We start from the raw sequence: 7,842 nt of genomic DNA on the forward strand, positions 1-7,842 counted from the left end.
TTCGAACATACATTTAAGGATCTGATAAACATAGCATGTTATATAATTTTTTTTTGCCGAAAATTATGTTAAATAGCACTATTTCTACGAATGAGTTGAAAAAAAACTCGTTAGCCCCAATATAGTATTCTGATTCGGACAAAAGTTGTTTAATTATGTGGGCGTAGCTCAAGATTTTTTTTTTTTTTTATTGAAATATTTGGACAACTTGTTTCCACTTCAACTAATCTTCGAAACCCTAAAATTAACAGCCAAATAAATTTCAAGTGACCATCCATATTAATAATCGAGGTGAATCAAATTTAAGACCTCTTAGATAATATCTCAAGAGTCCTTATTTAACCATTAGTGTTTCAAGATTCAAACATATATTTTATAATATTTTTTATTTTATAGTACTTTTATCTAAATTTAAACTTGTCAAAAAAATAAAAAATGGGGGTTATAGATAAAAAATGTGGGAACTAAAGATCACCGCCCTAAAATGAGCCTAGCTCAAACAATAAAGCCTATCACCGAAATCCATGATAAATAGGCTGGAAAAACCTCATCAACTTGTCTTTCACTCCACAAGTTAACTTTCACTACCTACAAAATAAGAGATTTACTTCTTGAAGAATCAAAATGGACCATTAAGGACCATAGTACATAACCAAATTGCAGAAGAATATCTTGTAGTATCCATATGACGCTCATAAGGTATTGATACAAAAATCTGTACCAACCAGAGAATTTTGATTGACCCTTTCGAAACCATAATGGATGTGCGTGTGATTTAATAAAAATTGAATAAAAAAGAAAGTCATAAATCAGAACATAAGACAATTTTTAAAGTGGTTCGACAAGTTAGAACTTGAGCCTACATCCACTGTTATCTTATTGCTTTTGAGAGCTTACAAAGAACAATATAATTCTTAGGAAAATTTGCTTAGAACAATTGTCCAACCCCCTGAAAATAAGTTGTGATGGGTTTATATAGCACCCATTTACATGATAGAGTTGAGATAAGATTCAAATACGTAAAATTAGGAAGTTACATGATCTTTGGCTACCTTAGTTGGAGTCTAAGTCAATTTGAATATCTTCCTTTCAAATTGAGCAAATCTAAATATCTTCCTTCCAAATTGAGCAAATCTAAATATCTTCTCTCCTAATAGGGAATTATCCTCTCTAGATTGACCACACAACAGTAGCCCCCCAGTTTTTGGAGTGCGTAATCGCTCTTAAAAAACTCATGCCTTTGTTCTGGATGGTTGTCGCACTATAGGCTGTAGTCTCGAACTAAAGAACTTGAATTATGCTTGCCACGATCTAAGAGATCTGAAAGATCTTGAACACGTGATCTCAAGCGAATAAGCGAGCTTATGAGATTAATTAGAAAGTATAAAGAGCTTGATATAAGAGAATAGGGAGCTCGATCAGAGAGCATAAGGAGCTTGATCTGAGAGTACGAGGAGTTCGATTAGAAAGCACGGGGAGCTTGATCTGAGAGCATAGCTCGATCAGAAAGCACGGAGAGCTTGATCTGCGAGCATAGTTTGATCAGAAAGCATGAAGAGCTTGATCTGAGAGCATAGTTCGATCAGAAAGCATGGAGAGCTTGATCTGAGAGCATTGCTCGATCAGAAAGCATGGAGAGCTTGATCTGAGAGCATTGCTCGATCAGAAAGCATGGAGACCTTGATTTGAGAGCATAGCTCGATCAGAAAGCATGGAGACCTTGATCTAAGAGCATAGCTCGATCAGAAAGCATGGAGAGCTTGATCTGAAAGCATAGCTCCATCAGAAAACATGGAAAGCTTGATCTGAGAGCATTATTCGATCAGAAAGCATGGAAAGCTTGATCTGAAAGCATAGCTTGATTAGAAAGTATGGAGAGCTTGATCTGAGAGCATAGCTCAATCATAAAGCATGGAGAGCTTGATCTGAGAGCATAGCTCGATTAGAAAGCATTGAGAGTTTGATTTGAGAGCATTGCTCGATCAGAAAACATTGAGAGCTTGATCTGAGAGCATAGCTCGATCAAAAAGCATGGAGAGCTTGATATGAGAGCATTGCTCGATCAGAAAGCTTGGAGAGCTAGATTTGAGAGTATTGCTAGATCAGAAAGCATTAAGAATTTGATTTGAGAGCATAGCTCGATCAGAAAGCTTAGAGAGCTTGATCTGAGAGCATAAATTGTTCAAAAAGCATGGAGAGCTTGAGAGCTAGATAGCTTGATAGCTTGGGAGCTCGAGAGCTTGAGAGTTAGAGAACTTGGGAGCTCGAGAGCTTGAGAGCTAGAGAGCTAGCTTGAGAGCTCGATAGCTTGGGAGATTGAGAGCTTGAGAGCTAAAGAACTAGCTTGAGAGCTCAACAGCTTAGGAGCTTGAGAGCTAAAGAGCTACCTTGAGAGCTCGATAGCTTAGGAGCTAGAGAGCTAGCTTGAGAATTCTATATCTTGGGAGCTAGCTTGAGAGCTTGATAGCTTGGGAGCTAGAGAGCTCGATAGCTTGGGAGCTTGAGAGCTAGCTTGAGAGTTCGATAAGCTTGGGAGCTCGATATGTTGGGAGCTTGAGAGCTAGAGAGCTAGCGAGCTCTTTCTAACCTGAGAGATTTGAGCAAGCGATCTGAGCGATCTGGCCACGCTATCTGAAACTGAAGATCAGAGTGATCTAAGCGCACAATCTGAGCGATCTGGACATGTGATTTGAGAACTCTGCTTTGAAATAGGCTTTAGTATTTTGATGATAAGTTGAGTTGCAGACCTCATATTTGGATGATTCTTGGACTGTTAGAAAGCTAACTCAAAGGGCTCCAATTCTTTTGTTTACTGCTTAGCCAGATTTAGACTTTATCCTTCTCAGATTTTCATATTTGATAACGTGATTCTAGAAAAAAAAGTTGGGATTTGCTGAAGAAGTTGAGACTTGCTGGAAAAACATGGAAAGCTGATGTGAATTAGGCCCTCATTCTAACGCCAAAATGTTGATATATAAATCTACACCAACCAGAGAATTTCGATTGACCCTATCAGAATAGGAATGGATGTGCGCGTTATTTAATGAAAATCAGCGATATATAAAAAGGAAAGTCATAAATAAAAACACAAGACAATTTTTAAAGTCGTTCGACAAGTAAGAACTTGACCCTACATCCACTGTTATCTTATTGTTTTTGAGAGCTTACAAAGAACAATATAATTCCTAGGAAAATTTGCTTAGAACAATTGCCCAGCTCCTCGAAAACAAGTTGTGATGGGTTTATATAGCACCCATTTACATGGCAGAGTTGAGATAAGATTCAAATATGTAGAATTAGGAAGTTGCATGATCTTCGGCTAACTTAGTTGGAGTCTAAGTCAATCTGAATATCTTCCTTCCAAATTGAGCCAATCTAAATATCTTCTTTCCTAATAGGGAATTATCCTTTCTAGATTGACCGCACAACACAAGGTATATGTGTCCTTCTCTCCATGGAATGATCTCAAGAGGGGAGCAATCTCAAGAGGGGAGCAATCATAGCACACCTCACAAGGACATGTGGAGTAATCACGACATTAACCTTAATTCTATATGGGACGTTTGGGTTATATAATATTTTTTTATCTTAGTAATAAGATTACTGGAAAGAAAGATCACATTGTAGATTACCGGGTTTAAATTATTATTGTATTTGGTTCAATTGGGATGTATTAATAATTAATGTGTTTGGTTGACAGTAATAACAGATGTCCTGAAATACCTTTTTACTAGAATGCCCTTAGGATGATTAGTTGAATTACTAATTAATCTGTTTGGTTGGCTATAAGAGCAGATGCCTTGATTACATTTACTAAATGCCCTTTAGATGATTACTAGATATAAATAATTAACGTGTTTGGTTAATAAAAGAAATAATCAATTAACAAAATTCTTTTTCTTATATTTTAGCCAATTATTTTATTGTTAAGTCATTGTCGGGAGCAAACAGATGGAGACGAAGACCCGAGGTTGCTGCGATGGAGATGGTCGACCAACGGTAGAGGGAAAAGGGAGAAGTTAGGCTAACGAACGCAAACAAAATAGAAAACGAAAAATACAATGGAAAGAGGATGAGGGACTTATAGAAAATGGCAAATGGAGTGCTGTCCGGATCAAACAAATGGAGATGAAGACTCAAGGCACTGCGGCAAAGATGGTGAACCAACAACAAAGGCAAGAGCAAGATCTTAGACTAACGAACGCAAAACAACCCTAGAATGAAAAATACAATGGAAATAGGGTATTTGACTTATCGAAAAATGGTGATCGGAGTGATGAAGTCGCGAACGAGATCAAGAAGAAGAAGATCAGCGGCGTGATGGAGGTTTAGGGCTGAGTCTCAGTCGAAATGTGTATTAGGGCATATTGGTCACAATATGCAAATATGTGAGGATAATATGGGCACACCAATATTTCATGGCATTTATGAAAATATTGATAATAAGCAGGGCAATTTTGTCCGAAAAATAAAAAAACTAAGGACAAATCCGTCTTCTTGTGCAAATTGAGTGTTTTGTAATTATTAACAAAGCCAAGGATATTTTCGTCCACATTGTCCACTGTTTTGGGGCAAATTGGACAGAAATTTGGATTACTGAAGTAATATTTTAATAACACCCTCCCCCTAGGTAATATTGTTCCCAGTGATTTACCCCTAATTTGGCACTGTTTGACATTTTTTTTTCTGAGAATGTTTTTTTACAAAACAACCAAATATGGTTATCTACCCAATTTAAAATATATTGCCCTCGTTATATAATATCAACCTGATCCAAACGGCCCCTATAAGGTATACTACAACTCATTTGGAGGTAATTTCATCTGTTTTATCTTCTTTGCCAAGGAAGTGACCAAGTTTCTTACAATAATGATAGGTCAACTGTTTAGGTCATAAAGTGCTGTAATTAACTGCGTGAAATGAAGTAGATGAGATAGCCATAACAACATCGGTCTAAGGTGTCTTTAGGGTGTTGAACTGGGATTCCTCTGAAATCATATAAGCAAAAGTTGTACCAAAGGTAGGTGGTGCTGACAGATGCAATAAATTAGCACGAGTACTCTCATGGTCAGGATGGAGACCCATGAGGAACTAAATCAGGCCATTTTTTCATGTGTGTAAGTACAAGCTGAGCATCGTTTTGATTCAAAAGTACATGTTCAGATTGAGCCAACTGATCCCAATAGCTAGACATTTTAACATAATAGTCACGAACCAATTGTGTAGATTCTTGCTTCATACTAACAAGCGCGTTCCAAACCTAATGCTGGTGAACAAGTACACTGATAACATAACGACTGTATAACAAGTCCAAAACATCTTTAGCTAAGTCATAGTTACCAAATTCCTAATAAAGACTTGGAACAGAGGTATTACGGAACCAAGTAATTATATGATGAATTTTGTTGTCCCAGTCCTCAAGGCGATCCTAAAAATTTGAAAATTTATGTTAGTTTCATGCTCCTTTTGTTTGAGTTCTTTGATATCACCGGTAATATAATGCCACAATTTGTTTCAAGAAACTCCTCATGTCCAAAGACAACATCAATCGGTCTAACAACCTCAAAAAGAGGCACATCAGAACCTATTAACATAGGTGAATGAAACCAACACCACCAGCAAATAACACCCAATAAACACAAATACAAATACTTCCAAAATGCAAATAACTGCACTAGCCAAATAGCAACGAAACAGCAAATAACAACACCAACAAGCCACTCAAATTTTTAAAAAGCCCTGAAAGTTTATAATCCTACAAAAACACCCCCAATAAAACCTTGTAGGTTTGAAAATTTTCAAACAAGCCCCTAAAATCTAAATTGATTTAAGAAAATCAAAAAGATCGGTGGCAGATCTGAGGAGATCGACGGCAAAAAGTGATCGAAACTGGCAATCTAACAGCATAAGAGATGACTCTAATACCAAGTTATTTTTTGGTGAAAAAAGTATACTTTATATCTCTGAAATAGTATACATAGATACCGTTCAATAGGAAAGATGATCCTATTAACTTGGTGATGTGGAACAGAAAAACGACTAGGAAACCGTGAACTATATTATGCGCTTAAACCCAAATATAATAATATAATTAACATGGCTGAAGCTTAAATAGAATAATACAATTAATATGTGACTTTCGGANCGAGAAAAAGAGAAGAAAATGTAAATGAAAGGGAGGAGAAAGTAACCTAGAAAGAGAAGAAGAGGAGAAGTGATGGGACTTGGGAGAAAACGAAAAAAAAAAATTAGGATTTTCTTCATATTTTATATTATTTTATTTGAAGATTTTTTAATCAATATTAAATTATTAAGTTATCCCTTACTCTAACTTTAATAGATACTTAAATGATGCAAATGGTAAAAGGAATGTTGTATCACTTAGAAGATGGATTATCTTGAATTACTGTAATATTTAGAAAAATATGTTTAGTTAGGTAGGAATAAATTGGTAGATATGTTATATTGATATATTTAATTAAAAAAATAAATTGATAAATATGTTATATAAATTACTAAATTATCTTTATTTTTAAATATTAATATAGTATTATTTTTTGTATCATTTTTTTAACCTCTACATTTAAGATTTAGCTAAAATACCCAAACCCCATAAAAGTTTATTTTTTAACAAAAACACTCTCACTCACACAAGCCATTGCTGGTCGCCTAAACCATCGTCAACCGTTGATCGGGAAGTGCAACAAAGATGTTCTTTGAGGGGTTTTGAAGAGGAGGTGAAGGGGAGTCGATCGATGCAAGTGGAGGTGATTGTCGATGGAAAACGTGACTGAAAAAACATTGAAAAAAAGGAAAATAATGCAGAAAAGCAATGGGCTTCACCTGCAATTGGGGGGCAGCTCTAGTGATGAGGTTTGGTGAGATTTGAAGAGGAAAACGAGAAGAGTAAGATGGTGGTGGTTGGGACCAACGTTGATGTCGGAATCAACCTAGATTGGGCTTAATACTGACGGTTGTGTAGAGGAAAAAGTCCAAATCCACAACCACCTGGCTGGAAATGGCCAGATTGACACACGGCCGGCCAGATCTGGCCGACCATATGTCGTTCCAGTAACGTTGGCCAACGGTGGTGGCCGACTACTAGCAGTCCTCTTGGGTGACTTGTAAACAGTGTTTTAAAACTCGACCCGCCCTAGTCGGTTAAACCGGGACCCAAAGGCTTCAACGAGCCAGGTTTAACTTTTTCGATTCACCCCAAAACCCTAAGATTTGGGAGGATGATCAGCAAACAATCGATGGCCGAAAGGTTGGAGCTTTTGAAGAGCATGTGCAGGTGAATGCAATGGTGGTGACGGCGTTGATTTCTGGTGAGTAAATCGATTGGAAATCGAACAAATCTGGCAGCGGCAACAATGGGATTTTGCCGGCGATTGGCAAGGCTAACGGGGGTGTGGTGAGGTGGGTTTTGGTCGGGAGGAAGAGGAGAGTGATTCCTGGATGATAGGGAGGGTTTTCGACGCCGGTGTCGATGAGATCTGGCCTAGAATGCTAACGCCGGCGTCGGTGAGATCTGGTCGAAATCGAACCTATTTCGGCCAGATCTTGAGTAGATTTTAATGGAAATGGGCTTAAGGGATGATTGGGGTTCCATCCAGGGTGTTGCCGCCTCCAATCAGTGGCTGGTCGATTTGCATTTGGGGTGTGTTTGATAAAGTTCAAACCTATAGGGACCTACACGTGATTTTTAGGGGTGTATTTGCTAAGTTTTAAAAGTTTTTGTCGACCGGTCCACCCGGGACCCGGAAACTTTGCCAGGTTTCACCCTGGGTTGGGTTTTAAAACATTGCTTGTAAATTGTTTCAAAACTAAAGGCATTACTGT

This window comes from Pistacia vera, unplaced genomic scaffold (assembly GCF_008641045.1).
Source record: "Pistacia vera cultivar Batoury unplaced genomic scaffold, PisVer_v2 Contig459, whole genome shotgun sequence".
NCBI classification, from domain to species: domain Eukaryota; kingdom Viridiplantae; phylum Streptophyta; class Magnoliopsida; order Sapindales; family Anacardiaceae; genus Pistacia; species Pistacia vera.